The 10,374-nt window shown below is 39.4% G+C and overlaps 1 pseudogene; it reads right to left on the bottom strand.

Moving 5' to 3' along the window:
• Window positions 1-463: 463 nt before the first annotated feature.
• On the bottom strand, window positions 464-757 carry LOC103276635 (annotated as a pseudogene).
• Between the last annotated feature and the right edge of the window lie 9,617 nt (window positions 758-10,374).

The following is a 10,374-nucleotide window of genomic DNA, read 5'->3' as shown; positions in this document are numbered from 1 at the left end:
ACATGGAAGTTGGATTTTGTTTGTACATTTTCTTTTTTTGTTTTTTTTTTTTTGAGTTGAAGTTTCACTTCTTCATCAGGCTGGAGTGCAGTGGTACGCAAGCTCACGGCCACCCCAGCATCAACCTTCTGGGCTCCAGCGATCCTTCCACCTCAGCCTTCTGAGTACCCGGATCTGCAGATGTGCGCCACCATGCCAGGCTATTTTTTATTTTATTATAGAGACGAGGTCTCGCCAAGTTGCCCGGGCTGGTCTCAAACCCGCGGGTTCGGGCAATCCACTTGCCTCAGCCTCCCAAAGTGCTGGGATTACAGGCTGAGCCTCTGAGCCCAGCCTGTGTGTACGTTTTCTAAGGGTCCTGATCTGCTCACAGAATCCTTATACAGGGTAAGTTTTGGGCAGATTCCTTCAGTGACCCTTTGGGATAACTCTTAGCAGGGTGGGAGGAATTGCTTGGTTCTGTCTACTTCTTTCCCTTCTGTTTCATGTGTACTACAAAATAGCCATTGCACACAATGTTGAAGCCAGTGATGGGCGAAAAGAAACTCTGGAAGCCCACTTTGACATCTCGGCATTGGTCCAGGTCTTTCATTATTTTGTCCACTGCCAGAGGGTCTTTCTGATTCTCCAAAAACCCAAGGAACTCCTTTTCCATGAGTGCTTTCAGGTCTTCCTTTGTTAAGTAACATTTATTCCCAGCAAATTTGTGGAATGTAGGCATCATGGCTTCCATGGCATGTTCCATTTGAGATGGCATTTTGATGAGGTCTGTGGAAGCCTTGTCAGTGGGGCTTAGTGCAGCGCAGATGCTGGGTGAGCGGGGACTAGGCAGTGAGGAGTGCAGTGGGTGGTGAGAAGTATGCCTTAGTATGTGGGGCAGGTGCACACGGGAGGAGGAGGAGGCCAGCACATGGCAGGAAGAGCCTGGGCGGGTGCTCCTAAAGTTTTTCTCAGACAAACAAATCCTGAGGGAATTTGTCACCAGTAAACCATCTCTACAAGAAATACTCACAGGGGTTCTAAATATTTAAACAAAAGGTCCAAATACATCAGTATAAAAACATTAGAAATCATAGAGCTCATAGGACTTATAGAACACCAACACAATAGAGAATAAAAAAGTAACTAAATAACAACCAACATTATGAATGGAATAGTACCTTCTATCTCATTATTAATTCTGAATGTAAATGGTATCAATGCCCCACTTAATAGTTATAGATTGTAAGAATGGATTTTGAAAAAATAGGATAGACGGGAAAGATGGCGACTGAGCCAGTCAGACTATGTGAGTCCCCGTGTGAGTGAGTGAGTGTATGGAAAATTTTGTGTACATGCTGGTGAGCGAGTGGACATATGAGCAGCTGATTGAGTAAGGGTTAGGGAGCTAGCAGCCAGGACTCTACTGGTGCAATGGCTGGTGCCACAACTGCTCGTCTTGGACCCTAGCAATTCCTGTGACAAAGATGTGAAGAGCCATTTTTTTAAATCAACAAAACCCTTTCTGGAAAGAAAATGCTGGGAGAGACTGACTAAGTGGGGTCTCATGAGCAAGTGACCAGAACCCTCCTGGTGCAGCAGCTGGTACTACAGCTTCTCTGCTTGGTTTTTGGCACTTCCCAGGTCACAGAAGCTAAGCGCCATTTTTTTTTGTAAATGGACAAAAATTTTTCTGTGAAGAAGCGGTGAGGAGAGACTATCAACTCCAGGCTCTGCCTCACCACTGCAGCAAGAGAGACTGTGGCTCCAGGCTTTTCCTCACAACTTCAGTGCCTGAATGGACACTGGCAGCAGGGGCTGCAGATGGAGTCCAGAGGCAAAGTCCCATGGGAGAGGACAAGAGAGACACCCCACCACCATCTTGAAGGCAGGGCAGGAAAGTGCTCTGACATGCCCACCACTGAGCCACAGAACCAATCTCTGCGACTGGCAGATCAACTACTCAAGGATTTATCATGGCCCAGAAGGAATATCCTGAAATCACAAACTTCAGAGGGACTTGAGGAGTTCTGAGTCCCAGGTGCCCCACCCACACTCTGATCCAGCCATAGGGCAAAGGGTGTGGCCAGAAAAGGAAAAAGGATAAGGAAGAACTCCAAAGAGATCAGTGGTGAATCTGGGGCTGACCCAAACCCCCTCATCCCCAGCAATCCTCTGAATATCAGACCCACACAGCTGGGCCATGACTGAGAGGGACAAACCCGGTGGAACCTGGATGTCAGTCGCACTAGGAGAACTCCATTCCAGGATAGGCCTGGCTGGGGCACCTCCCATGAGTACATACCTGGGGAAGAGACAATCCCACACACCCATTCCAGGATAGGCCTGGCTGGGGCACCTCCCATGAGTACATACCTGGGGAAGAGACAATCCCACACCTCCCCACCGGAGGAGATCTCCCTGGTCATACGTGAGTGGGAAGGGAGGACTCCAGTTCCACCTATTCCCACAGCCCTTCCTCCTTCCCTTCTCCAGACACTGAGGAGAGAATAAAAGAGTTAGAAGCTCTGCAGAAGATAGCAGACGAGAGAAAAAACTACAAGAGCCTGCCACAAGAGGGCGGGGTTTTTTTCTTTCTTTTTTCCCTTCTTAGGAATTTTTAATTTTTTTAAATTTTTTAAACTTGTTGGCCTGCTTGTTAGTTCATCTATTTTTAAAAAATATTTTTTCTTTGTGCATGACTGTGTATGTGAAGCTTTGATCTGTATCCCCACCCTTTTATCCTTTTTTCTTTCCTTTTTCTTTCTTCTTTTGTTTTTTGATTTCTGTTTATGTGTATATGTGAATGATTGAGTGTTCATCTTTCAGGGTTTTCTGTTGTTGGTGGTTTTCTTTTGTTCTTTTGGGTATTTTTATTTTTATTTTTATTAGTTTAAAGAATGTGTCAATATACATGTGAGGGTTCAATCTGAATTCCTTTTTTTTCTGGTCTGTTTTTCTTCTCCATTCATTCTGTGCTAGGTGTGTGTGTTTGTGTTTAGTTTTCTTGGGGTTTCTTTTTGTTATTGTTGTTCATTTTGTTTTACTTTATTGCTATTCCAGTTTGTTTGGAAGTATGTATGTATGTCTCTGTGTGTGTGTGTTTAATTGTTTTTTGCTTTGGTTTCTGTTTTCATTGTACTGTGGTTCTTTCTTTCTTTCTTTCTTTCTTTCTTTCTTTCTTTCTTTTATTTTTAATTCTTGTCCATCTTATTTCATTATATTTTTCTCTGTGCTCCTCATTGTTGTCACCATATCTTGGACTCAGAGGTACACACACATACCCTTTGCATCGTCATATAGAGTGATGGTGGGGAGTGGTTCTTGGTGAACACATACCACAGCCAGTGAACATTGTAATCTGCAAGTAGTTTCTGAATCCTAGCTCCCCATACCTTACTTTATTCGACTTTCAAAACTATAAGAGACAGCAAAGCTTCATACCAACAGCCCTGTTTCAAAATAGAACAGATCAAAAGCCCAGATCAGAGAATAGAAGGCTGATCAAACATCAGAAGGGAATGCCTTTTTCACTGATGCTGAATAACAGAACTAAAGAGGAAAGCAAGAGATCTGTCACAAATGAAGAAAACCAAAGGAAGACTATAAGCAATTTCAAGTGTACCAAAGACAAAACTCCTGAAAAATCAGACATCATATCCCAAACAACAGAAGTCACAAATGACTGACCCCAGAATATGACAGGGATTTCAGAATGGATGGGAAGAGTGAATAAGACTCAAGAAAAACAAGATGTAACACTGAAAGAACTTGTAAAAGAGATTTTGGCAATAAAAAATTTCATCCAGGAAATAACAAGATGACAAGCATGGAAGAATTAATCTAGCCAAAGAAAAAATCCTGGAACTTGAAGACCAGAACATGGAATTAACCCAATCTGTAAAAAAGATAAAAAGAAAATTCAGAAAGAAAGAACAAAATCTATAAGAGATGTGCAATTAATCAAGAGGCCGAACCTATGCCTGATTGGTGTCCCAGAAGAAGAAAGGGAAATGGGGAATACCTTGGAGCAAGTATCCCAGGAAGTAAACCAAGAAAACTTTCCCCGTCTCACCAGAGAGGTAACCAGCCAAACACAAGAGATACAGAGAATCCCCACATGACAGCAAATGAGAAGACCAATCCCTGGATACATAGTAATTTACCTACACAAAGTAGGCACAAAAGAAAAAAATCCTAAAGGGAGGAAGAGAGAAAAGTCAGAGGACCTACGGGGGAAAACTAATCAGAATAGCAGCAGACCTATCAGCAGAAACACTACAAGTAAGAAGGGAACGGAGTCCAATATTCAAAGTCCTCAAAGATAAACAATTTCAACCAAGAATTTCCTATCCAGTCAAGCTCAGCTTCATCAGTGATGGAGAATTAATATGCCTCTCTGGCATCCAATCCCTAAGAGATTATGCAGCTTTCAGACCAGCTCTGCAGGAGACACTTTAAAAGGTGTTAAGGACAGAGGAAAGAAAAAAAGAATGACCACAGACTTCCCAAGAGAACAGCAGAGCATAGAATCAACAGAGAAAACAGCACAACAAACTTGAAAACACACACATCCATTAAACTCAAAGCCAAAAGAAAACAAGCAAACAAAGAAATAAACTTTATAAGAACCTCATGACAGAGATAAATAATCATATTTCAATAACCAGCCTGAATATGATTGGACTAAATGTACCACTGAAAAGACAAAGAATGGCAAACTGGATAAGAAACCATGACCCAATTATTTGCTGATTCCAGGAAACTCATCTCACCACAAGGAAAGCAGACAGACAGACTCAAAGTTAAAGGATGGAAAATGAGTTTCCAGGCAAATGGATCACAAAACAATACAGGAGTCATGATATTAATATCAGACAAAACAATCTGCAAGCTATCAATTTTAAAAGATACAAAAGGACACTACATAATGATAAAAGTTTCAATTCATCAACAAGAAATATCCATCCTAAACATATATACACTCAACACAGGAACACCAGCATGTATAAAGCAACTACTAAGTAAACTAGAAAAAGATATTGACTCTAACACTATTATAACAGGGAAATTGAATACCCCACTAACAGCCCTAGATAGATCATCAAGGCAAAAAATCAATAAGGATAACCAGAACCTAAACTTGACACTAGACCAAATGAACTTAATAGATACCTACAGATTATTCCACCCAACAACTGCAGAATACACATTCCACTCATCACCACAGGGAATATACTCCAAGATCGATCACATACTTGGCTATAAATCAAGCAAAAACAAATTCCATAAGGTTGAAATATTGTCACGTACCTTCTCAGACCACAGTGGGATAAAAATAAATATCAGCACTAACAAAATGTCCCCATTGCCACAAAGACATGGACACTAAAAGGATGATGCTGAACAACTACTGGGTCAACACTGAAATCAAAGCAGAAATTAAAAGATTCCTGGAAACAAATGAAAATGAAGAAACATTTTAACAAAACCTCTGGGATGCCATGAAAACAGTTCTAAGAGGGGAATTTGTATCTCTACGAGCACACATCAAGAAAATGGAAAGATCAGAAGTTGAGAGCCTAACAAATCACCTAAGGGAGCTAGAAAGAGAAGACCACCAAAGCCCCAAATCACAAAAATAAGAGCCCAAATATGGGCTATAGAAGACCAAAATATCATAGAAATTATCAACAAAACAAAAAGCTGGTTCTTTGAAAGAATTAACAAGATTGATGAACCCTTAGCCAGAATGACCAAGAAAAAGAGAGAAAAAGCCCTCCAAAACAAAATCAGAAATACAAAAGATCAAATCACAACTGACCATGAGGAAATATAAAATATTATCAGATATTACTATGTACACCTATATGGAAACAAACTTGATAACCTAAATGAAATGGAGGAATTTCTGACATCACACAACCTCTGCAGTTTAAAACAAGAAGACATTGAGACACTAAATAGACCAGTAACAACTCAGGAAATTGACTCTGCCATGTGAAAACTCCCTATAAAATAAAAAAAAGTCCTGGACCAGATGACTTTCCAGCAGAATTCTACAAAACATGCAAGGAAGAACTGATACCAATCCTATTGAAAGTTTTCCAGGTGGTTGAGAAAGATGGCATTCTCCCCAAATCATTTTATGAAGATAACATGACACTGAAACCCAAATCAGGTAAAGATCCAACAAAAGAGGAGAACTACATGCCATATCCTTTATGAACATAGATGCGAAATTTTCAACAAGATTCTAGCAAATCAGATCCAAAAACACATTTCAAACTTGCCCATCATGACCAAGTAGGCTTCATCCCCAGGATGCAGGGCTGGTTCTACATTTGCAAGACCATAAATGTAATTAAATATATCAACAGATGTAAAAACAAGAACCACACGATTATCTCATTAGATGTAGAAAAACTTTTGATAAAATCCAGCATCCCTTCTTGATAAAAACCCTCAAACACCTAGGTATAGAAGGAATATACTTCAAAATAATAAGTGTCATCTATGACAAACCCACAGCTAACATATCACTAAATGGACAGAAACTAGAAACATTTCCCCTGAAAACTGGAACAAGACAAGGTTGCCCACTCTCGCTCCTCTTGTTCAATATTGTATTAGAAGTCCTAGCTCAGGCAATTAGACAAGAGCAGGAAATCAGGGGTATCCAAATAGGAAAAGAGGAAGTCAAATTTTCCTTCTTTGCTGAGGATATGATCCTATACCTTGAAAATCCAAGAGACTCTGTCAAAAACCGACTTGCACTGATAAAGGACTTTGGCAAAATCTCAGGGCACAAAATAAATGTGCAAAAGACAACTGCATTCTTATACATCAACAAAAATCAGTCAGAGAACCACATAAAAAGCACAATCCCATTCACAATAGTCACAAAAGAGAAAAAAAAAAAAAGCAAGCAAGAAATACCTCAGCATCTTTCTTCACAGAGAAGTGAAAGACCTTTACAATGAGAACTACAAAACATTGCTCAAAGAAATCCAAGAAGAAACAAACAAGTGGAAAAATATTCCATGCTCATAGGTAGGAAGAATCAACATTGTTAAGATGTCCATACTACCAAAGGCAATCTACAGGCTCAATGCAATACCTATTAAATTACCAACATCATTCTTCTCAGACCTGGAAATGACAATTCAGAAATTCATACGGAAACATAAATGACCACAAATAACCAAAACAATCCTTCGCAAAAGAAACAAAACAAGAGGTATAACACATCCAGACTTCAAACTTTTCTATAAGACTACAGTAATCAAAATAGCCTGGTATTAGTACAAGAACAGGCATATAGACCAAAGAAACAGGATAGAGATTCTGGAAGCAAATTCTCAATTTCTCAATCAACTCATTTTGACAAAGCCTCCAACAACAACCATTGAGGAGAGGAGAAACTATTCAGTAAATGGTGTGGGAAAACTGGCTGACCACATGCAGAAGGTTGAAATAGGACCCCTACCTATCACCATACACAAAAATCAACTCTAAATGGATCAAAGACCTGAACATAAAACCTCAAACTATAAGAATCTTAGAAAATGCAAGAGACAACCTTATGGAAATTGAAACCGGCAACCAATTTCTGATCAAACCCTAAGTGCCCATATCATAAGAATTAAGATAAACAAGTGAGATCTCATCAAACTGTCAAGCTTCTGCAAAGCAAAAGAAACCATCAAGAGAGCAGGGAGATAGCCCACAGAATGGGAAAAAACATTTACCAACTGTATATCTGACAAAGGCCTAACATCTACGATCTACAACAAACTCAAATACACCAAAAAGAAAAAAGAAAAAAACAATTTAAAAGTGGGCAAAAGACATGAATAAACACTTCTCAAAAAAACATATATGGGCAACAAACAAACACATGAAAAAGTGTTCAGCCTCACTTCATCATCAGAGAAATGCAAATCAAAACCACATTGAGATACCACCTAATCCCAGTAAAAACGGACATTAGTAAAACAAACAACAACAGATTCTGCTAAGGATGCGGTGAAAAAGGAATTCTTCTACACTGGTGGGAATGCAAACTAGTGCAACCTCTTTGGAAGACAGTGTGGCGATTTCTGAAAGAACTAGAAATTGACCTTCCATATGACCCAGCAATCCCACTATTTGGATTATATCTGGAGAAACTCAAATCATTCTACAAAAAAGATATCTGCACACCCATATTTGTTACAGCTCTATTCACAATAGCAAAAACATGGAACCAACCATGCTGCCCATCGAAGCTGAACTGGATTTAAAATATGTGGTACATATACATGATGGAATATTATGCAACCATAAAGAAGGACAAACATATGAACTTTGCAGCAACTTGGATGGATTTAGAGTCGATCATACTCAGTGAGCTATCACAGAAACAAAGAACAGAGTACCATATGTTCTTACTCATAAGCAGACTTTGAACAATTATCATGATACTATAAGAAAGGGATTGGCAAACTGGGAATCCTTAGTGGGAAACTGTCAGGGGAGGGGAGTGGGATTGGCAGTTAAGGGAAACTGCCAGGGGAGGGGGGAGAGCACCTCATCAACAAGGGTACCTGCATAATAAACATTTGTATACCTAACCCTGAATTGTACCCCACATCTTTAAAAAAAAAAAAGGAAAAGAAAAGGATTGACAGTAGCAAGAAACTGCCGGGATGGCGGGGGGTGGGGGGACATGCATCAGTGGGAATCTGCCAGGGGAGGGGGAATTCACCTCATCAACATGGGTACCTTCAGATGAACATTTGTATACCTAACCATGAATTATACTCCACATATTTAAAATAAAATATTTTTTAAAAATCCAAATATTTGCTTCCTTCAAGATACCCACTTAACACAAAAAGACTCCTGTAGACTCAAGACAAAGAGGTGGAAAAAAATTGTAAAAATTATTCCATGCAAATGGAAACCAAAAATGAACAGGAGTAGCCAATCTCATATCAAATAAACAGACTTTAAATTAATAACAGTGACAAAAGACCAAAAGGTTTATTATATAATATTAAAGGGACCAATGCAACTAAAGGTGTAACAATTGTAAATACATATATATTTAACACCAGAGCTGCTAGCTTTACAAAAAAAAATCTCCTAGACCTAAGAAAAGAGATAGTCAGGAATACAATAATATTGGGATACTTCAACACTCCACTGTCAGCAATAGGCAGATCATCAAGACAGAAAATCAACAAAGAAACAATGGAGTTAAACTGGACCCCAGAGCAAATGGACCTAATAGACATCTACAGAACATTCTACTCCCAAACTACAGAATATATATTTTTCTCATCAGCACATTAAACACTCTCCAAGATAGACCATATGATAGACCACAAATCAAGTCTCAATATATTTTTTAAAAAATCAAAACTATATCAAGCAACTTCTCAAATCACAGTGGAATTAAACTGAAATTAATTCCAAGAAGAACTCTCAAAATCAAATACTTGAGAATAAAACAATTTGCTCCTGAATGATCTTTATGTCAACAATGAAATCAAGATGAAAATGTAAAAATTCCATGAAATGAATAATGACAATGACACAGGTTATCAAAACCTCAGGGACACAGCCAAAGCGTGCCATAGCCATGTCTTGTGACAACTGTGTGAGTTATCTACAACACTTTCTTTTTACTCCTTATGTGAGTGTGCTGCTTCCCACACACCTACCTGGAGTGAACCAAACACCCAGAGATATCTGAGCAAGCAAACAAAGAGTCAGTTAAGAATAAGCAGAAAATCAGAAAGGATTAGCCATGGCTTTTGACCCCAGTTGTGTTTCTCAACCCAAACAGTTTGCATCTAGGATTTTTTTTGTTTTGAACTGAGAAAGCAGGGTTTATTGAGAGGACATAAAAGATCCCAGAGTAGGAGAGGACCCGAGGGCCTTGCCTTAGGGGTGTCTTAGTTGGTTTTCTGTTACTTATAACAGGATATCTGAAACTGAGTACTTTATAAAGGAAATGGATTTATTTTCTACAATTATGAAGGTTGAGAAGTCCCAGGTCAAGAGACTGTATTTAGTGAGGGACTTAGTGCTGGTGGCAACTCTCTGCAGAGGCCTGAGGTGGTGCAGGGAGGTATCACATGGCAAGAGGGCTCGGCATGCTAATATGCTAGCTCAGGTCTCTCCTTCTCTTCTTATAAAGCCACCAGTTCCACACTTTTGATAACCCATTATGCCATTAATCCATTAATTCATGAGCCCATATGTGAATTAATCCATGACCCACTCACCTCTTAAAAACCCTCCCTCAATATTGCCATATTCGGGAGTACATTTCAGCATAAGTTTCGAAGGGGACAAATGCTCAAACTGTAGCACAGAGCTAGCGAAAAATTAACTGGATGAGTT

This window comes from Carlito syrichta, unplaced genomic scaffold, assembly GCF_000164805.1.
Source record: "Carlito syrichta isolate Samal-C Ts95f unplaced genomic scaffold, Tarsius_syrichta-2.0.1 Scaffold316281, whole genome shotgun sequence".
NCBI lineage: Eukaryota > Metazoa > Chordata > Mammalia > Primates > Tarsiidae > Carlito > Carlito syrichta.
The sequence above is the reverse complement of the archived record's forward strand: the minus strand, read 5'-3'. Positions and strand labels throughout refer to the sequence as shown.